This window comes from Equus asinus, chromosome 20 (assembly GCF_041296235.1).
Source record: "Equus asinus isolate D_3611 breed Donkey chromosome 20, EquAss-T2T_v2, whole genome shotgun sequence".
Lineage (NCBI taxonomy): Eukaryota > Metazoa > Chordata > Mammalia > Perissodactyla > Equidae > Equus > Equus asinus.
The window spans coordinates 99,850,921-99,874,168 of NC_091809.1; the positions used below are offsets into that span (position 1 = coordinate 99,850,921).

General features: G+C 37.8%; 1 long non-coding RNA gene across 2 annotated transcripts in view; it reads left to right on the forward strand.

Annotated features, from left to right (window-relative positions):
* Positions 1-19,635, forward strand: part of LOC139041153 (uncharacterized) — a 38,282-nt gene extending 18,647 nt beyond the window's left edge. Inside the window, exons 1-3 of one of the 2 annotated variants that reach the window (XR_011495929.1) lie at positions 16,809-16,915; positions 17,052-17,083; positions 18,344-19,118. This is a non-coding gene — a long non-coding RNA (uncharacterized lncRNA). Of the gene's footprint in view, positions 1-16,808; positions 16,916-17,051; positions 17,084-18,343 lie in introns of those variants that run through there. The other variant, XR_011495928.1, reaches the window with a different exon arrangement.
* The last annotated feature ends 3,613 nt before the right edge of the window (positions 19,636-23,248 follow it).

Here is a 23,248-nt window from a genome sequence, read left to right on the forward strand (position 1 = left end):
TGATTATCAAGGGAATGCTTTTACTGTTGCAAAATTAAAATGTGACTTTTAAAGTAGAGGGTTTTGGTGGTATCCTATATCAGAACAAGGAAATCCCCTTCTGTTCCAGATTTGTTAAGAGTATTTTTTAACCATAAGTGGATTTAGAATTTTATCATACAATTTTTGCCATTTATTGAGATGCTCATGAGGTCTTTCTTCTCTAATCTTTCGTTGTGTTGAACTGGGTGGGAGCACAAACTGCTACTTGTCATCCTGTATCCATTCTTCTCTCTTTCTTTTAGGTAGCAAGACTACCTTTAGTTTTAACAAGACACTTGATTGTTCAACTAAGCCAAAAAGATGAGGAGATTTTCTTGATAGAAAAATTCAAGTTCCCTAAGCTCAGGGCTCCTCTCCTATGGGCAACCTACTCTATGTGTAAACATCATCTGGCCCCCATCATGTCACCCTGTTGGAATTTGGGCTTGAGATGCCAACACAAGAAAACGGTGATATTTTAGCTAGTACTGTTGCTGAGAGTAATAAACTGCCCCTTGCCTCTGATCTAGGAGTTTTACATATTCTGCCAGTATCCACAAAACTGTGGGGGCTGGCCCAGTGGCCAAGTGGTTGAGTTAGCATGCTCTGCCTCAGCGGCGCAGGGTTTCACCGGTTTGGATCCCGGGCATGGACATGGCACCGCTCTTCAGGCCATGCATAGGCGGCATCCCACATAGCACAACCAGAGGCACTCACTACTAGAATATACAATTGTGTACTGTGGAGCTTTGGAGAGAAGAAAAAAAAATATTGGCAAGAGGTGTTAGCTCAGGTGCCAATCTTTAAAAAAAAACAAAACAAAACTGTGACAGGCCAACTTATTCACTTGCAAGCAGAGTAAAATATCAGACTCTTCATAGTCTTGCCCATCCTCTAAGAGACTTCATTATGAAACACTCATACATGATTTAGATGTTTTAAAATTTCCAAACATATGATTTTTTTCTAGTTATATTTTTCTCATTGATTTCTAACTTTACATTGGGATCAGAACATGAAATATCACTTTAAAATTTGTTAAGATTGTTTTCTGACCTAGTATATGCTCAATTTTGAAATACGTTCCATTTATATTTAAAAAGAATAAATATTACCCCATTGTTGGGTAGAACATATGTCAATTGGATTGGACCTATTAATTGTGCTCTTCAAATTTCCTGTATCATTACTACATTTGGTCTGCTTGATAAAAGACTGAAAGAGGTGTGTTAAAAGTGTTTGTCAATTTCTCCTTTAAGCACCGTGTATTTTGCATTTATACATGTTCAAGCCATGCTTTTAGATGGGTAGATGTTTAAGATAGTAATATCTTTTTAGTGTTTTATTCTGGTTTTTTAAATTACACAAATACTCTCTTTATCTCTAATAATTATTATTGCTTTAACATATTTCATCTATTCATATAGTTACATTGTGTTTCTTTCTGATAGTATTTGCCTGGTGTATTTTTAAACATTCTCCATTTTTTTCAACCTGTGTCCTTGTGTTGCATAAATATCTCTTACATATCCAACAGATATAGCTGAGACTTTCTTTTTTAATCTAATAGAAAAATATTTGTCTTTTTTTTTTTTTGAGGAAGATTAGCCCTGAGCTAACATCTGCCACCAATCCTCCTCTTTTTTGCTGAGGAAGACTGGCTCTGAGCTAACATCCATGCCCATCTTCCTCTACTTTATATGTGGGATGCCTGCCACAGCATGGCTTGCCAAGTAGTGTGTAGGTCTGCACCCAGGATCCGAACCGGTGAACCCCGGGCCAACTGCAGTGAAACGTGCAAACTTAACCACTGAGCCACCAGGCCGGCCCCAATATTTGCCTTTTAAATGATGAGTTTAATACACTTACATTTAATGTGATTACCATATATTTGTGTTTATTTGTACAATCACATTTTGTGTTTTCTATTTGTCCTGCTCTTTCTGAGTCTTCCTTTTTTCTCTCATTCTTCTCTTTCCTCATTTTAGATTCGTTGAATTACTGTCTGTTTCTTCTCAATCCATTCTATCTCCTCTACCAGTTTGGAAGTTTGTATCAATTAGGATTGATACTACCTACTAATAAGCTTTTCCAATATAAAAGAAAAAAATGACAAAATAATAGTGGCTAAAACAAGGTAGAAATTTATTTCTCTTTCTTTTAGAAGATGTCCAGAGATAGTTAATCCAGAGTTGCTATAGGCACTCCAATGCCACCAAGAACCCACATTCCTTCTATATTTCTTGACAATCATCCCAGGCCATGGCTTGCATACTTAAAAGTCACTCTCTTGGTCCAAGATTATCTAAGATGACTGCTGAAGATGCAGCTATCACAGCTACATTGCATCCAGCAGAAGAAAGAGAAGGACAAAAGGGCCCATCTCCCACCTAAGAAAATTGCCTTTCAGGAATCTTTCTGAGTGAGAAGAACACTTCTGCTTATATATCTGAACTTAGTCACGTAACTAGACCTAGCATGGGAAGCCAGGAAATGTAGTCTTCTGACTGGTGACACTAACACCATAAATGAAACTGAGGTTCTGTAACTACGGAATAAAGGACCTTTGCCTCTCCCATGAAGTTATACATTCTATTCTATCCATTTTAGTGATTACCATATAAAATCTAAATGAAATCAATATATTTTATCCTTCTCTCAAACAATACATGGACTTAAAACATGTTAACTCTGATTAACTCCATCTAACGTTTAAGTTATTTTGTCACATATTGTAATTCTAGGGGCCAGCCCCATGGCTGAGTGGTTAAGTTCACGTGCTCTGCTTCAGCATCCCAGGGTTCGGATCCTGGGCGTGTTCAAGGCACCACTCATTAGGCCATGTTGAGGTGATGTCCCACATGCCACAACTAGAAGGACTCACAACTAAAATATACAACTACGTACTGAGAGGATTTGGGGAGAAAAAAAAGAAGATTGGCAACAGTTGTTAGCTCAGGTGCCAATCTTCAAAAAAAAAATTGTAATTCTATATATTTTTTTATCCTTATAGATTATATATCATTATTGTTGTTTACACTTAGTATTTATTTAGATTGTTCCACATTTTAATCAATTTATTGCTCACTATTTCTTGCAGTGCAGACCTTTTATCTTGCATCAGTTTCCCTCTGCCTGAAGTAAATATCTTAAAACTTCCTTTGGCAAGGGTCTGCTAGTTACAAAATTGCTCATTTTTATTTGTCTGAAAGATATTTTCTTCTTCTCCTTGCTCTTTAAAGATACCTTGATTGGATGTGTAAATTTATATTTATAATCATTGTCAAACATATTCTCTCTCCTGTCTTCTTCTCTCCCTGATTTCAAAACAGCTGTTAGTCTAACTGCTATTCTTTACAGGTAATCTATCTTTCTCTAATACTGTCCTTAAGATCTTTTTTGTCTTTTGTGCTTTGCAGTTTCACTATAGTGTGTCCAATTGGGGACATATTTTTATTCAATTCCATTAGGATTTGATGAATTTCTGAGTCTATGGATTGGTGCCTTTCACTAATTCTGGAAACTCCTGCCCAATTCTCTCTCTCTCTCTTCATCTGAATTCACAATTGGATTTACATTAGATTTTCATATTTTGTTCTCTATGTCTCTTAACCTCTCTTTTATGTTTTTTATCCCTTTTTCTCTATGGGCTATAATCTAGAAAACTTCTTCAGCATTATCTTCTAGCTGTCTAGTTGAATTTTAAATATAAATATTACAATGTTGTTTCCATTATTTTGGTTCTTTTTCATGTCAGTGAGGTCATCTTTTATTGTATTTTGTTTTTTATTCATATTTTAATCTACCCTTCATTTTGTTAAACATATAAAATACACCTATTCTGTGCCTAATAAGTCCAATATCTAAAATATTGTCAGGTCTGATTCACCTTTCTATTATTCCTGCTGGATCTTACTCATAGTGCTTTGTTTCTCTGTGCATTTGTGATTTTGTTTTCTTGAGTTGTTATTTCTTGGCTTAATTTTTTTCAGATGATACTGGTTGTGCCACAAACTGGTATAATTTGGGCCACAAACAACATGAGGGCCATTAAAAAAGAGGAATATTGGCAAAAGATGTTTGCTCATGGCCAATCTTTCTCACACACACACACAAAAGGTTAAGATGGTAAATTTCACGTCATGTGTATTTTACCACAATAAAAAAATTATTTATATAATTTTGGATTATAGACTGAATCATGAAATGGATGATAGATGTAGTTACTAAGAGGTAAAACAATAAAACTCAAAGAAAATACAGCTGTAAATATTCATTACCTTGAATCAGGCAATGGTTTCTTAGCTGTAACACCAAAAACATAAGCCACCAAAAAAACAATCAATCAAAACAAATTGGACTTCATCAAAATCAAAAACTATGTGCTTCAAATAAGAGGAATATACAATTCCTCTTTTTCTTTTTTTTTCTCTCCAAAGTCCCAGTACATAGTTCTATATCCTAGTTGTTAGGTCTTTCTAGTTCTTCTGTGTGGAATGCTCCCTCAGCATGGCTTTATGAGTGGTGTGTATGTCCATGCCCGGGATCCAAACTAGTGAACCCTGGGCCACCAAAGCAGAGCACATGAACTTAACCATTATGCCACCAGGCCGGCCTCTTATTTTAACAATTTCTAAGTGTACAGTTCAGTGTAAATCACATAGTTTTCATTTATTTACCATAAATAAAATGAAAATGCAACCCATAAAACAGAAGAAAATATCTGCAAATCATGTATCTGATAAGGGACTTATATCCAGAATATGTAAAGAATTCTTACAACTCACAATAAAAAGACAAGTAATCTAATTTTATGAAGGGCAAAGGATTTGAAGACACATTTCTCCAAATAATATACACAAAGACAAATAAGGACATAAAAAAATGCTCAACATAATAAGGCATTAGCAAAACGCAAATTAAAACCACAGTGAGATGCCACTTCATGCATACCATGATGGCTATAACCAAAAGGATGGACAATATCAAGTGTTTGTGGAGATATTGAACCCTCAAACCCTCTGAGCCAGAAGCTTAGTTTAGACAAGTCTGAGAGTTAAAAACTCCAAGGGAACTCAGTCATGGGATGCTTATACAATTTTATGTTTTGCCTCCAGGAGCTTGACCAGGTTCATGGTAAATATCAGAGAAAAATCCCCTTGTACTTCAGGCGGGGAGAGGGTAAAAGGAAACTTTTAGAAATATGCCAGAGCACTCTGTTCCACTTAAAAAGGCCTGCCCTCAGGAGAAATTAGTTAACCAGAGCCTAACCTGCTAGTGTATTATCAAGAACCTAACTGACCTGAGGAAAAGGAAATCCCCAACTCTACTCAGTTCTTTACTTCTATGTGAGAGAAGGGAAATACTCAACTCCAGTCCTCTTTAGCCATCCTATCCTACTTAAGAGAGGAGAAAAAAACTGAGAAGTGTTTGTGAAGTTTACCGTCCAGAGGCATAGGCTCACTAAAAAACTAAGATATGGGAGAGATGTTAGCATCACAGTAGAGTAAGTTCTTCCCTTTGTCTCTCCCCTCTAAGTTACAAATAAATGGATATACATTAACAAGCAGAGGATTCCCTGCACAGCACAACAGGATGTCTGAAAGATCCATGCAGCCATGCATCTGAAGGTGGGTGGACTGGATCCCCAGGAAGCAGTGGAACTAAGTGAGCACACTCTTTCCCCTCCTCCTCCCCAGCAGGAGCAAGCCAGGTCACAGACCTTCAAACAGCAGCTGGCATGACTGTAAGGAGGTGGGGGCAGCCAGGCCCACATAAATGCTTTCAGAAGTTGTAGCCTGGCATGTGGGAGCACCCACCATGCCACAGCAGCCCTGCTGGTGGGAATGCTCTACACCAAGTGGTGGCAGGTCAGCACCTGTGAAGGTGCTGCCCACCAAGTGCACTGCAGGGGAGAAGTTGCCCTGCCTACTCAGGAGGCACCCCACACACAGAGTTCAGCAGCCCATGGGACCCACCAAATGGCAGCTCAGCCCCGATGTGGGTATCCCTCCCAGCTAGCACAGTGCAGGTGAGAAGGCACACTGCCCTCTCAGAAGACATCCCATCCACAAAGCACAGCAGCTCACAGGACCCACCAACTGGAGACTCAGCCACTGTGAAGGTGCCTGCCAGCTGAGCCTGGCACAGGCAAAAAGTCACCTCACCCACTCAGAAGGCGCACCACCTGTAGAGCAAAGTACTCCATGGGACCCACCAAGCATCAGCTCAGCCCCTGAGTAGGCACCCCTCCTGCCTAGCACAGCAGTTCAGCCAGTCCCCAGCTGAGTGCAGCAGCCCCACCAGTGGGAAAGCAACCCATCCACAGAGTACTGAGGCCACGCCTATGGTGTGCAAACTGGCCACCCAGTGTAGAGGCCCTGCACACGTGAATGCAACCTGCAGAGCAGCTGTGGCCAGCCTGCACAAATGCAGAGCAACCCTACCCACAAAACTTCCAGCAGATGGGGGGTGGGATCAGAAAATACAGCTCCTGATCCCACCCCAGTGCTGGAAGGTGGAATCTGGAAGCTGAAACTACAAAAAACATGCTGGCTAAGGATTAATTCACCAAACACCATGAAGAATTACAGTAACACGTCAGAGCAGAAGGAAAACAAGTCTCCAGAAACCAACCCTGAAGTCGCAGAAATTTACATGTAAATGACAGAGAATTCAAAATAGTTGTCATAAAGAAACTCAGTGAGTTACAAGAAAACTAAAAAAAACAGTTCAATGAGCTCAGGAATAAAATTAATAAGCAGAAGGAAGACTTCACCAAAGAGCTTGAAACTCTAAAAAAAAAACAAAAAACAAAAACAAATTCTGGATATGAAGAACAAAATTAATGAGATAAAAAATAATCTAGAAACCATAAAAAAATAGAGGTGATGTTATGGAGGACAGAGTGAGTGAATTAGAGGACAGAAATATAGAAATGCTTCAGGTAAATAAGGAGAAAGAACTAAGATTTTTAAAAAATGAAGGAGGGGGCCAGCCTGGTGGGGTAGTGGTTGTTTGCATGCTGTGCTTTGGCGGGCCGGTGTTTGAGGGTTCAGATCCTGGGTGCAGACCTACCCACTGCTCATCAAGCCATGATGTGGCAGCACCATATACACAAAATAGAGGAATATTGGCAGAGATAATAGCTCAGTGACAATCTTCCTCAAGCAAAAAAGAGTGAGACTAGCAACAGACATTAGCTCAGGGCCAATGTTCCTCAAAAAAAATATGAAGAAATTCTTCAAGAAATATTCAATGTGGGACCAGCCTTGTGGTGCAGCAGTTAACTTCACACATTCCACTTCAGCCCAGGGTTTGCCGGTTTGGATCTTGGGTGCAGACCTACGCACTGCTTGTCAAGCCATGCTGTGGCAGGTGTCCAACATAGAAAGTAGAGGAAGATGGGCACAGATGTTAACTCAGCACCAGTCTTCCCCAGCAAAAAGAGGAGGATTGGTGGCAGATGTTAGCTCAGGGCTAATCTTCCTCAAAAAAATAAACAAGGAAATATCCAACTGAATTAGGAAAAGCAATGTAAAGATTACATGCATTTGAGAAGGAGAAGGGAGGGAGAAAGCAGCAGAGAGCTTGTTCAAAGAAATAATAGCTGAGAATTTCCCAAACGGGGAAGAAACTGACTCACAAGTACATGAAGCCAATATAACTCCTAATTACACCAATGCAAAAAGACCTTCTCCAAAGTATGCAGTAGTAAAACTGGCAAAAGTCAACGACAAAGAAAAAATACTAAGGGCAGCAAGACAGAAGAAAATAACCTACAAATGAACCCCTATGAGGCTTTCAGTGGATTTCTTGGCAGAAACCTTACAGCCCAGGAGAGAATGGAATGATATATTCAAAATACCGAAAGACAAAAACTTCCAGCCAAGAATACTCTATCCATCGAAACTATCCTTCAGACACAATGGAGAAATAGAAACCTTCCCAGATAAACAAAAGTTGAGGGAATTTGTCACCATGAGACCTCCTTTATAAGAAATGATGAAGGAAGCCCTCCTACCTGTAACAAAAAGGCAAAGGTTTACAAAGCTTTGAGCAAGGAGATAACTAGGCAGACAAAATCAGAAAATTGCAGCTATCAGAACAGTTAACAAACAATTATAACATAAAAGATAAAGGGAAGTAAAGCATCAGAAATAATTTTTAAACACTTCAATTTAGTCACATATATCACAAAAAAGAGCAATTTGTGACAATAACTTAGAAGGGGATGAGGAAAGTGATGGAACCTGCTTAGGCTTATAGAGATAAGAGGCTATCAGAAAACAGACTATCTCATCTATGAGATCTTTCATACAAACATGGTAAGCACTAAAAAAAAAAATCAAAGCAGAGTGATATCAGCATTACAGCAGAGCGAGCTTTCCCCTTGAACTCCCCCTTCTAAAGTACAACCAAAAGGACATTCATACACCAAGAGAGGACACTCATACAACACAAAGGACGTCTGAGAGACACACAGCCATACATCTGAAGGTGGTGGGGCTGGACCCTCTGGAGGAAGTGGAAGCTGGTAAGGGGGACTTTTCTTCCCAACAGCAGCCAGCAACCTGAGGAGAGCATGTGGCTCTGAGAGAAAAGGGAGGAGGGGTGGCCCTGCATGGGAACACCATTGCTCTCCAAGTTGCCTCACAGCCTGAGGGAAAGCCCCAGACACAGAGGGGACTGAGCTGTTGTGGGGGTGTCTCCATCAAACTAGCACCCCAAAAGAGCAGTTGGTGATGGCCCAGGGAGAACACTGGGATCACACAGAAGAAAGAGAGTGCCCCTCCCCCAGCCCAGCACTGCAGTCCTCCAACCATCCAGAGCACTGAGCGGAGAGAGAGGCTGCATCTGGGAAAGGCATGCAGGTCTCCATGATCACCCACAGCACCAAGCAGAGAGAGAGGCGGCGTCTGGGAAAGGTGCACAAGTCTCCATGATCGTCCAGAGGGCCCTGTGGAGCACCAAGCAGAGAGAGAGGCAGGGGCTGGGAAAGGTGCACAGGTGTAAGAAGGCGCCCCTTCCCCTGCCTGACACTCCAGCCCTCCAATCACCCAGAGCACTGTGTGGAGAGAGGCAGGGTCTGGAAAAGGCATGCAGGTCTCTTTGGATTGCCCAGAGTGCCCCACAGAGAGACAGGAAGCTTCTGGGAAAGGCATGCAGTTCTCTGTGATACTCAGAGCATCCCACAGAGAGAGAGGTGGGGGCTGGGAAAGGTGAGCAGGTGTAAGAAAGTGCCCCATCCCCCGCCCAGCACTCCAGGCCTGAGATTGCCCAGAGCTCCATACAGAGAGAAAATCAGAGGCTGGGGGAAGTGCAGGTGAAAGAAAGCACTCCTCCCCCTGCCCAGCAACCCAGATCTGCCATCAGGCAGAGCATCACACAGAGAGAAAAGAAATCAGTGGCTGGAACTGGGGAGCCCTGGATCACGCTGGGCCCAGAATACACAGTGCCTGATCCCCACTCAGAGGCAGCAGGTGGAAGCTGTGACCAGATAATAACTATGCAGGAGCTAAAATCCACACCATAAAGCAGTATGAAAAAGCATATTAAATCTCCAGACCAGAAGGAAAGTGACAAGTACACAGAAACCAACCCTGAAGACACAGAAATTCATAACTTAAATGACAAAGAATTCAAAATAGCTATCATAAAATAACTCAACGAGTTACAAGAAAACACAGAAAGACAAATCAACAAATTCAGGAACTTATTCACAAAAGAGAATGAAACTATAAAGAAGAACCAATCAGAATTGTTGGAGATCAAAAACACAATGGATGAGATTAAGAAAAATCTGGAGCCCCTAAACAACAAAGCTGACAATATAGAGGACTGAATTAACAACTTAGAAGATAGTAATACAGAAATGCTTCAGATGGAGAAGAGAGAACTAAGACTAAAAAGAAATCAAAAACTCTCAAAGAAATATCTGATTCAATTAGGAAACGCAAGATAAGGCTTGTAGGTATTCCAGAGGCAGAAGAGAAGGAGAACAGAGCAGAAAGCTTGTTCAAAGAAATAATAGCTAAGTACTTCACAAACTTGGGGAAAGAGCTGGAAATACAAGTGAACGAAGCCAGTAGATCTCCTAATTTCATCAATGTAAAGAGACCTTCTCCAAAGCATACAATAGTAAAACTGGCAAAAGTCAATGACAAAGAAAAAATACTAAGGGCAGCAAGACAGAAGAAAATAACCTACAAATGAACCCCTGTGAGGCTTTCAGTGGATTTCTCAGCAGAAACCTTACAGGCTAGGAGAGAGTGGAATGATATATTCAAAATTCTGAAAGACAAAAACTTTCAGCCAAGAATACTCTATCCAGTGAAAATATCCTTCAGATATGATGGAGAAATAAAAACTCTCCCAGATAAACAAAAGCTAAGGGAGTTCATCACCACAAGACCCCCACCCCTTACAAGAAATCCTCAAGAGGGCTCCCATACCCGAAAAAAAAAAATAGGAAAAGGGCTACAAAGCCCTATGTAAGGAGCAAGGAGATGATTAGGAAGGCAATAATCAGAAAATGGCAGCTCTGTATCACATCAGGTCAGTAAATGCTTAACTTTAACATTAAGGATAAAGAAAAGGAAAATATCAGAATAAAAATAATCTCATCATTTTAACCACAACTTCACAACACAAGATGGAATAAGATATGACAAAAATAATTTAGAAGGGGAAGAGGAAAGGGACGGAATCAGCATAGTCTAAGGAAATAGGAGCCTATCAGAAAATGGACTATCTCATCTATGAGATTTTTTATACAAACCTAATGGTAGCCACTAAACAAACAATTAGAACAGAGATATATATGATAAACAAGGAGAAAATGAAGAAAACTACCATAGAAAACTACCTAATCAAATTAGTAGTCCAAAATACACAGGAGGAGAAACAAAGGAAAGCAGAAGAACCAGAAAACAAGCAATAAGATGGCAGTATTAAGCCCTCATATATTAATAAGCACTCTAAATGTAAATAGACTGAATTCTCCAATCAAAAGACACAGAGTGGCAGGATGGATTAAAGAACAAGACCCAACAATATGCTGCCTCCAGGAAACACATGTGAGCTCCAAAGACAAACATAGGCTTAGAGTGAAGGGATGGAAGATGATACTCCAAGCTAACAGCAAGCCAAAGAAAGTAGGTGTTGCCATGCTTATATCAGACAAAGTAGACTTCAAGACAAATCAAGTAAAGAGACACAAAGAGGGGCAGTTTATAATTATAAAAGGGACACTCCACCAAGAAGACATAACACTTATATACATATATACACCTAACACAGGAGAAGCAAAGCACATAAAGCAACTATTAACAAACTAAAAGGAGATATCAATGATAACACAATAACAGTAGGGGACCTCAACACCCCACTTACATCAATGGATAAATCATCCAGACAAAAAGTCAACAAGGAAATAGTGGAATTAAATGAAAAACTATACCAGATGGACTTAACAGGTATATACAGAAGACTCCATCCAAAAACAGCAGAATATACATTCTTCTCAAGTGCACATGGAACATTCTCAAGGATAGACCATATGTTGGGAAACAAGGCAAACCTCAATAAATTTATGACAATGGAAATCATATCTAGCATCTTTTCTAACCATAATGCTATGAAACTAGAAATCAACTACAAGAAAAAAGCAGGGAAAGGAACAAAAATGTGGAGACTAAACAATATGCTACTAAACAACCAATGGATCTTCAAACAAACAAAGGGAGAAACCAAAAAATATCTGGAGACAAATGAGAAGAAGAACACACCATACCAATTCATATGGGATGCAGCAAAAGCACTCCTAAGAGGGAAATTTATAGCCATACAGGCCCATGTTAACAAACAAGAAAAAGCTCAAATAAGCAATCTTAAACTATACATAACAGAATTAGAAAAATAAGAACAAACAAAGCCCAAAATCAGCAGAAGGGGGGAAATAATAAAAGTTACAGCAGAAATAAATGAAATTGAAACAAAAAAGACCATAGAAAGGATCAATGAAACAAGGAGCTAGTTCTTTGAGAGGATAAACAAAATTGACAAACCCTTAGACAGACTCACTAAGAAAAAGAGAGAAGGCTCAAATAAATAAAATTAGAAATGAAAGAGGACAAATTACAACAGATACCACAGAAATACAAAAGATTATAAGAGAATATTATGAAAAACTATATTCCAAGAAACCAGACAATCTTGAAGAAATGGATAAATTCTTAGAATCTTACAACCTCCCAAAACTGAATCAAGAAGAAATAGACAACCTGAATAGACCAACCACAAGTAAAGAGATTGAAACAGTAATCAAAAATGTCCCACAAAATAAATGGCTTCTCCAGAGAATTCTACCAAACATTCAAAGACTATTTATTACCTAGCCTTCTCAAACTATTCCAAAAAATTGAGGAAGATGGAAAAATTCCTAACACATCCTATGAGGCCAACATCACCCTGATCCCAAAGCCAGACAAGGACAACACAAAGAAGGAAAATTACAGGCCAATATTGCCAATGAACAAAGATGCAAAAGTCCTCAACAAAATATTGGCAAATCAAATACAGCAATACATTAAAAATATTATACACCATGATCAAGTTTGATTCATACCATGGACACAGGAATGGTTCAACATCCACAAATCAATCAATGTGATACACCACATTAACAAAATGAGGAACAAGAACCACACAATAACTTCAATAGATGCAGAGAAAGCATTTGACAAGATCCAACATCCATTCATGATAAAAACTCTGAATAAAATGGGTATAGAAGTAAAGTACCTCTACATAATAAAGGCTATATTTGACAAACCCACAGCCAACATCATACTCAATGAGGACAAACTGAAAGCCATCCCTCTGAGAACAGGAACAAGACAAGTGTGCCCACTCTCACCACTCTCATTCAACATAGTACTAAAGATTTTGGCAAGAGCAATTAGGCAAGAAAAAGAAATAAAAGGAATCCAAATAGGCAATGAAGAAGTGAAACTCTCACTGTTTGCAGATGACATGATTTTATATATAGAAAACCCTAAAGAATCCATTGGAAAACTATTAGAAATAATCAACAACTACAGCAAAGTTGCAGGGTACAAAGTCAATTTACAAAAATCAATGGCATTTATGTACTCCAGTAACAAACTAACAGAACAAGAACTCAAGAATACAATCCCATTTACAGTTGCAACAAAAAGAATAAAATATCTAGGAATAAATTTAACCAAGGAGGTGAAAGACCTATAGAAGGAAAACTATAAGACATTACTGAAAGAAATCGATAATGACATAAAGAAATGGAAAGATAGCCTATGCACATGGATCAGGAGAAGAAACATAGTTAAAATGTCCATACTACCTAAAGCTATCTACAGATTCAGTGCAATCCCAATCAGAATCCCAATGACACTCTTCACAGAAATAGAACAAAGAATCTTAAAATTCATGGAGGGCAACAAAAGTCCCTGAATAGCCAAAGCAATCCTGAGAAACAAGAACAAAGCTGGTGGCATCGCAATCCCAGACTTCAAAATATAATACAAAGCTATAGTAATCAAAACAGCATGGTACTGGTAGAAAAACAGGCACACAGATCAATGGAACACAATTGAAAGCCCAGAAATAAAACCACACATCTACGGACAGCTAATCTTCAACAAAGGAGCCAAGAACATACAATGGAGAAAGGAAAGCCTCTTCAATAAATCATGCTGGGAAAACTGGACAGTCACATGCAAAAGAATGAAAGTAGACCACTATCTTTCTCCAAACACAAAAATAGACTCAAATTGGACCAAAGTCTCGAAGGTAAGACCTGAAACCATAAAACTTCTGGAAGAAAACATAGGCAGTACACTCTGACATCAGCCTTAAAAGGATCTTTTCGAAGATCGTGTCTACTTGGACAAGGGAAACAAAAAATAAACAAGTGGGACTTGATCAGACTAATGAGCTTCTGAAAGGCAAAGGAAACCAGGATCAAAATGAAAAAACAACCCACCAGCTGGGAGAAAATATTTGAAAATCATGTATCCTACAAAGGGTTAATCTCCAAAATATATAAAGAGCTCATACTGAACTACAAAAAAGACAAACAATTCAATCAAAAAATGTGCAGAGGATATGAACAGACATTTTTCCATAGATGATATACAGATGGCCAACAGGCACAAACTACACTTAGATATCACCTTACACCTGTTAGAATGGCTATAATCACCAAGACAAAAAATAACAAATGTTGGAAAGGTTGTGGAGAAAAGGGGCCTCTCATACACTGCTGGTGGGAATGTACACTGGTGCAGCCACTATGGAAAACAGTATGGAGAGTTCTCAAAATTTAAAAATAGAACTATTGTATGACCTAGCTATTCCACTTCTGGGTATGTATGCAGAGAATATGAAAATACTAATTCAAAAAGATATATGCACCCCTATGTTGATTGCAGCATTATTCACAATAGCCAAGATGTGGAAGCAAACCAAGTGCCCATCAGCTGATGAATGGATAAAGAAGACATGGTATATACATACAATGGAATACTACTCAGCCAGAAACTAAGACAAAATCGTCCCATCTGCAAAAACATGGATGACTTTGAGGGTATTACGCTAAGTGAAATAACCCAGACAGAGAAAGACATTATCATATGATTTCACTCACAGATGGAAGATAAACAGACACAGGGATAAAGAGAACAGTTTAGTGGTTACCAGCGGCAGTGGGTGTTGGGGAGTGGGCACAAGGAATGAAGGGGCACACTTTTATGGTGACTGACAAACAATAACGTACAACTGAAATTTCACAGTTAGAAGCTATTATGACCTCAATAAATATACATATATATATACACAAAGAATGCTTAAAACTCACCAATAAGAAAACAAACCTGATTAAAAAATGAGTCAAAGACCTTACAGACAACTCACCAAAGAAGATAAACATATAATAAATAAGCATATGAAAAGATGCTCAACATCATATGTCATCAGGGAAATGCAAATTAAAAGAACAATGAGATACTACTACATACCTATTAGATTGGCCCAAATCCAAAAATTGACAACACCAAACGCTGACAAGGATGTGAAGCAATAGGAACTCTCATTCATTGCTGCTGGGAATGCAAAATAGTATAGCCACTTTAGAAGACAGCTTGGCAGTTTCTTACAAAACTAAACATACTCTTACTACATAATTCTGCAATCACACTCCTTGGTATTTACCCAAAGGAGTTGAAAAGTTGTGTCCACAAAAACCTGTACATTTATAGCTGCTTTATTCATAATTGCCAAAATTTGGAATCAACCAAGATGTTCTTCAGTAGGTAAATGGATAAGTAAACACCGCTACATCCAGACAATAGAATATTATTCAGCACTAAAAAGAAATGAGCTATCAAGCCATGAAAAGACATGGAGGGTATGTCTTAAATCTATATTACTAGGTGAAAGAAGCCAATCTGAACTGACTACATACTGTATGATTCCAACTATATGACATTCTGGAGAACACAAAACTGTGGGGATAAGAAGATCAGTTGTTGCCAGGGGTTGGATTGGAAGAAAGGTGGAGAGATAAATGGGCAGAGCACAGAGGACTTTTTAGGGCAGTGAACATATTCTCTACAATTCTATAATGATCGATATGTAAATATATATATATATATATATATATATTTGTATATATAAATGGGCTTTATATGTGTAGGGCATGCCTTCAACATTTAGCCAGTTTACACCTCTGCCTTAAGGCACAGTTCCTACTTACACAGAGATTAAATGTCAGCCAGAGGTGACAACTCAGGGCCTTTTCAGGTCTTTTCTGAGTATGCTCAGCCCTGTGCATGTACCTGTCCTTCTAGATTCCCAGGAATATGTGGGAGCTTTTCCCCAAAGCATCCCATTCCCCAGTCTTTCCTCTGAACTTTTTGGTTAGTTAATTGTTTGCCCCAACTGTTATACCTTGTGCCAGGTGGCAGTGACAAATACATTTGCTGTCAAATGTTTTCAACACTCCGTTGGGTTGCCATCTCAGCTCTGGAAGCATTCCTTAAGTGAAATAACGGCATGCCGTTTAAGCTGATCCTTCAGGGAGTCACCAGACAGGTCAAAACCACAATTCTTGGAGAACAAGGTCCATTGTGATTCTCTGGTACTATGTACCTGTACTGGAAATTTGGGCAACTATCTTCAAAGCCACCAACAAGGTGGAGTGAGGCAAAGGGAAAACCAGGGTAAGTTAAAGTGCCACAAAGCTCTGTTACCAAATTTCAGCTGTTTTTTTTCTTGATTAAGCATTTACTTTTGCTGTAAGCTTTTGATTAGTTTTCCGAATTTTGAAAAACTTGAGTTTCACATTTTTGCTAGGTTATCACTGCCTTTCTAGAGGGATGGACTTTGGGAGTTCCCTACTCTGCCATTTTTGTTTATGTTACTCGGCATTCATTGGTATTTAATGTTAAACCAACACTGCATTCTTGGGAGGGAAACCCATTTGGTCATGATGAATTATCCTTTTTACATATTGTTGGATTTAATATCTTAAACTTTTTTTAAATTTATGAATCTATGTCTATGACGCATGTTGATCTGTGAGTTTCTTTCTTGTGACAGTATCGTGTAATTTTGATGTGAGAGTAATAATGCTGGCCTCTTGGAATGAGATGAGAAATATTCCTCCCTCTTCAATTTTCTGGAAGAGTTTGTATAGAATTGGTACAGGCATACCTCATTGTTTTGCACCTTGCTTTATTATGCTTCACAGATTTTGCATTTTTTACAAGACCCCCCAGCAGCAAAAAGATTACAATTCGCTGAAGGCTCAGATGATGGTCCGCATTTTCTAGCAATAAAGTATTTTCAAATTGCGGTATGTACATTTTTTTAGACATAATGATATTGTTCACTTAATAGACTATAGGATAGTGTAAATATAACTTTTATATGCACTGGGAAGCCAAAAAATTTGTGTGACTCACTTTATTGCAATATTTGCTTTATTGCAGTGGTCTGGAACTGAACCCGCAAGATGTCCAAGGTATGCCAGTATTATTTCTGCCTTATATGTTTGATAGAAGTCACCAGTGAAGCCATCTAGCCCTGAAGTTTTCTTTGTGAGAAGGTTTTGAACTACAAAATCAATTGCTTTAATAGATATACAGATACTAAGGTTATACATTTCTTCTTAAGTTTGTTTTTTTTATGGAATCTTTTCCCACTTTTTCTAAGCTATAGAATGTATAGGCATAAAGTTGTTTATAATGTTCCTTTATTATCCTTTTAATATCTTTAGACTATTTATTGATGTCATTTGTGTCTTTTATTCTTTTTTCCTTATCACTTTGACTAGATTTTTATCAATTTTATTAATCTTATCAAAGTACCAAGTTTAGTTTCACTGATTTTTCCTTATTGTTTTTCTGTTTTCTATTTCATATTTTTGCTCTGGATCTTTATTATTTCCTTTCTTCTGCTTGCTTGGGTTCATTTTACTCTTTTTCTTAATGTGGAAGCTGAGGTCACTGATTTAAGACTTCTCTTGTTTTCTAATAGGTTATCAATTTCTCTCTAAGTAGTAACTGAGCAGCATCCCACAAATTTTGATATGTTGTGTTTTCATTTTCATTCCATTCAAAATACATTCAAATTGCCCTCTGGTTTCTTTTTGACCTATTTGTTCTTTAGAAATATGTTATTCAGCTTTCAAAAATTTAGATTTTCCAAATATCTTTCTGTTACTAATTTCTAATTTAATTCCATTGTGATGATAGAATATATTGTATGATTGAATCATTTTAAATTCATTTTAAGATCATTCCAAGTAAGAATCCTTTTCTGGTCCAGCCTATGGTCTATCTTGGTAAATGTCCCCTTTGCACTTGAAAATAGTATGTGTTCAGCTGTTGTTGGGTACAGTGTTCTATAAATGTCAATTAGGTCAAATTGGTTGATATTGTTCAAATGTTTTATATCCTTCCTGATTTTCTATTTGTTCTATTGATTATTGAGAAAACGGTGTGGAAATCTCCAACTCTAATTTTGGATTTCTATATCTACTTTTGTAGATAAAGTTTTATCCATTTTTTCTTTATGTATCCTGAAGCTGTTACCAGATGCATGAACAGTTAGGATTGTTATGTCTTCTTCATAAATTGGCACTCTTTATTCCTAGTAATATTCTTTGTTCTGCAACCTACTTTGTCTGGTATTCAAATAGCAATTCCAGCTTTCTTTTGACCCATGCTAGCATGGTTTATTTTTCCTAATCTTCTACTTTGTTTTGTTTTGTTTGAGGAAGATTATCTCCGAGCTAACATCTGCTGCCAATCCTCCTGTTTTAGCTGAGGAAGACTGGAAGCTGAGCTAACATCCGTGCCCATCTTCCTCTACTTTATATGTGGGACGCCTACCACAGCATGGCTTGCCAAGCAATGCCATATCTGCACCCAGAATCTGAACCGGCAAACCCTGGGCGGCCAAAGCAGAACGTGCGCACTTAACCGCTGCGCCACCGGGCCAGCCCCCCTAAGCTTCTACTTTTAACCTGTTAAAGTGGGTTTCTTGTTGGCAACATGTAGTTGTGTCTTACCTTTCTATCCAATCTGACAACCTTTGCCTTTTAAATAGACTGCTTAGACCATTTACATTTAATGAGATTATTGCAATGGTACAATTTAAATCTACCAGCTTGCTATTTGTTCTATTTGTCTCATCTATTCTTTGTTCCCTTTTTCATATTTCATGACTTCTGTTGAATTGAAATATTTTTATGAATCCATTTCATCTCCTATATTGACTCATTGGCTAAAATTATTTCCTGTATTATTTTACTGGTTGTTTTAGAGTTTATAGTATACATTTTAATTTATCAGAGACTACCTATAAGTAATGCTATCCCATTTCACCTGTATCATATCACCTTACAACAGTTTACTTCCTCCCACTTTCATGTTATTGTTGTCATACATTTTACTTCTACATGTTATAAACCCCAAAATATATTGTTCATATTTTTGCTTTATATAATCAATTACCTTTTAAAGAGATTTCAATAAACTATTTCTCTTGTCCTCTATTCCTTTGTTTATATTTAGATTTCCAGTTGGTATCATTTTCCTTATGCCTAAAGGGACTTCCTTTAACATTTCTTATAGTGTATGCCTGCTGGTAATGAATTTTTGGCTTTTATGTAGATGATAAAATCTTTATTACACCTTTATTTTTGAAGGATATTTTTGCTGGAAATAGAATTATATGTTGGCAGTTGGCACTCTATATCCACAGATGTAAAATCCATGGGTATGAAGGGGCAATTGTATTCATTGTACTACACCATTTTACATAAGGGACTTGAGCATCTGTGGATTTTTGTATTCACAGGAGTCCTGGAATCAATCCCCCACAGATACCGAGGGATGACTGTAACTTAAAGTTGTTGCTCCATTATCTTCTCACTACTTGCATTGTGTCCAATTTTAAAGTCTGCTGTCATTTTTATCTTTGGTTCCCTGTACAAAATGTCTTTGTTCCTCTGGCTTTCTTTAAGATTTTCTCTTTATCATTGGCTTTAATAAACTTTGATTATAAAGTATTTCTTGTGCTTGGGGTTTATAGTTTTCAACAAATTTGAAAAAATATTGGCCATTATATATTCAAGTATTTTTCTATTTGGGTGTCCAATTATACATATATTAGACTACTTAAAGTTGTCCCACAACTAACTGATTCTCCATTTTCCCCCCATCTTTTTTCTCTATGTGTTTCATTTTGGAGAGTTTCTCTTACTGTCATCAAGTTCATTAATCTTTTCTTTGGCCATGTCTAATATGCTGTTAATCCCACCCAATGAGGGTTTTTAAAAACTCAGACATTGTAGTTTTCATCTCTAATGGTTGGATTTCTATCTCTTTTTATACCTTCCATATCTCTGCTAAATCTTTCCTTCAGTTTCTTGAACATATGGAATAGCATGATATTAACTGTTTAATGTTCTACTAATTTATTCACTGGTGTTCTTTTTGAGTCAGTTTCAATTGATTGATTTTTCTCCTCTTATTGGATTGTACTTTCCTGCTGTTTTGCATCCCTGTTAAATTTTTATTGGATGCCAGATATCATAAATTTACCTTGATGGGCACAGGATATTTTTGTATTCCTGTAAATATCCTTGAGCTTTAGTCTAAGAAATAGTTAAGTGACTTAAAAACAGTTTGATCCCTTTGGGTCTTGCTTTTAAGCTTCACTAGGTAGAACCAGAACAATGTATAGTCTAAGGAGAATTTTTCTCCCTCACTGTGGCAAACGTCTTAAGAGTTTACTATCTGATACCCTATGAATTATGAGATTTTCCACTCTGGCTGCTGAAAATTGGAATTATTCCCATCCTTGTTTTATCACTGAATATCATTCCTTTGAACCCTTTAGAACGGTTCTTTCTTTGGTCTTGAATAGTTTCCTTACACATGTGCACTGAACATTCACTACACAACTGAAGATTCAAGGAGGATCCTCTGCAGATCTCCAGAGTTCTCTAGAGAGAACTTAACTTATTTTAAATCAGCTTTCTCCTCTATGATACTACACCCTGCAAGCTTAATGACTTTCATCAGAGACTGTGCCTCTCTGAAAGATCATCTTTGTCACCAAGGTCATAATCAATTTTTGTAAATGTCTCATGACTTTTTTCCTCCCTGAAGTGTTTTTATTTTCTCTGTGTGTGCTAGGAAAATATATCATTCCTCACTCTGTGGCTTATGGTATAAACTCAAGGCTTTGAATCTCCAGAGCTCTTAGCCTTGTGAGACTCAAAATCTTGTTTTCTCTCCAGGTTATTATCTCTTTTATCAGCTTTATAGGGCTTGTTTTGGAATTCAAAGCCAAGAAGTTGGCTCTTCATTCTTGCTGGGTTCTTTTCTGTCTTCCCTTCACTGAGGCAAAAATGAAATCTCAGCCCCAGAGCCTAGTTTTAACAGTATAGGGTCTGCAAGGTAAAACAGAAATGCCAAGAAGTAAAACTTTCTATATTTCAAAATACCATCCCTTTACACGTTTTGGTAATTCTTCTTCTTCTTCCTCCTCTTCTTCCTCTCCTCCACTTCTTCCTCTCCAACCTCCTCTTTCTTTTTCTTCTTTTGAATTTCACTACAAAGATTAATTCCTTGGCTTTTCAGGCAATACAGGGAAATATTGTCTTTGGAGTCTAACAGAATTGTCACTGTTGACCACTTCCAAGTTGGATTACCTGGGACAGGCTACTTAAACTCTTCATTACCTCATTTGTAAAATAGGAATAATGATATATGGCCTGTGAGAATTAAATTAGTTATTATATGTAAAGTATCTGCCACCATACATGATATATAATAGCACCTCAGTAAGTGTTAGGCTTTAGTAAGGAAATATTTTTACAGTGTCAAAAAAATTCTTTAAGTGATTCAAATATAGGCTAAAGGCTTTATTTGGCTGATGTACATAAGGGAACACCTGAGGATCAGGTGACTCCTCAATTGAGGCAGGGTCAGAGTTTTTCAAGGATATGGGAAAGCATAGGTCCTTGTAGTTTTGGCTTAGGAAGGAGGGTTTTTCGTTTGTTTGTTTTACTTTAATTGAAACTCAAGATTGGAGGCCGTTCCTGTTTTCATGCCCCTGTTTGGGGATAGTTGGTGTAATCCTAATAACCATCAGAACAGTATTGTCTGAGAATTATTTGTGCAAGCTATATGATTTATTAGCTACTCAAAGTTCATAGGGCAGAGGAGGTAGATAGCAAAAAGGAAGAAAAGGAGGCAAAGGTAGAAGGCAAGGGAGAAACTGGGGATGCCTGGTCATGTCTATTTTAGATCTTTTACAAACGGAAGCAAATTTTGGTATGTTAGAGAGTTATTTCTTATTATGTTAAGGAGAATTCACTTATAGTCAAGAGAGAGGCAACTACAACAAAACATCAGAGAAAAAGATCATTTTACTCTTGGTCTGAGACTAACTTTTTTATATAACTTTATGATTACAAAAGTAATAAATTTAAAAAATAAAACGGGAAGTATAAAGAAGAAAAAATAAAACAAAACACCATCACCCAAGACAACCACTATTAACATTTTGGATTATATCTTTCTGGTTTTTCTGTGCATTTGTAACCCAGATATATCTACTCTCTTATTAGCTGGCTCTGGAGTCCTAGAGAATATTTTCCCATCACCTCTCTCTTCAAATTCTCTCTCAAAAAGAGAAAAAAAAGGCCTTAGTAAGCAATTAGATTTCACCGAAGATTTTTTTTTGGTGGGCTTTCTCCACAACTAACAAATTTAGAATCCATCTTAGACATTTTTATTCTTCCAGACTCCTCTTCAATGAACCTGCCCCAACCTCCTAGGTAGCTTCCCCTTCCTGGCTCTGCTCTCACTCTTCCCTCCCCGTAGAGCTCTTCTCTAGTCCTATATCCAAATGTGCAAAAACCCATCACAGTGATCAACAAAACAAAAGCAGTTTACTAACTTCTGAACTTGAACGTCCAGCTTGGAGTCTTAAACCTCAAGCCAAGTACTTTATTAAGGTATTTTCTCCAAATGAATACATATGTATATATATATATATAATGAATACTGTTTGTATTTGGCCAAAGGGAAGCGCCACAGGAGACTGGCAGGAAGAAAGTCAGAATATTTCTTCTCCATTCTCCTCCTGCTTTGGGGTCTCAGTTCTAGCAGTTGGTTGCATACCTGAACAATGGCTCTTGCCCAGCAAGCCCTCCTCTAGGCTCTGGGATCAACACTGTTTCATCCTTTTGTCCCTTCAGGCCTGAGGATGTTAATGGTTTCCTCCTGTTGCTGGTCTCTGGGTGCCTCAGCATTTCTTCTTGGTTTTCTTAACCCTGCCCACATCTCTGAAAGTAATCCTTTCATTAAAGCCTTTTCCTCTAAGTGGAATTGTTTCCTGCTGGGACCATAGCAAGTGAGATATTCAATCCCTAGGGCCTAGTAAAAAGATCTGTAGAAAGTGACACTCAATAAATATCTGGTAACCAAATAACCAGACTAACTTACTCCAGTTATAGAACAATCCATGGAATTTTCTTTTGCCTCTTATTTCCACTGGTTACTTTATTCTTAATAGTTAGACTTAATTACTAAAAGATTCTTGGAGGACTATAACCATTCCCACTCAGAAAAACAGGTTTCTTGCCGTCCAAAGGAATTAGGGTGAA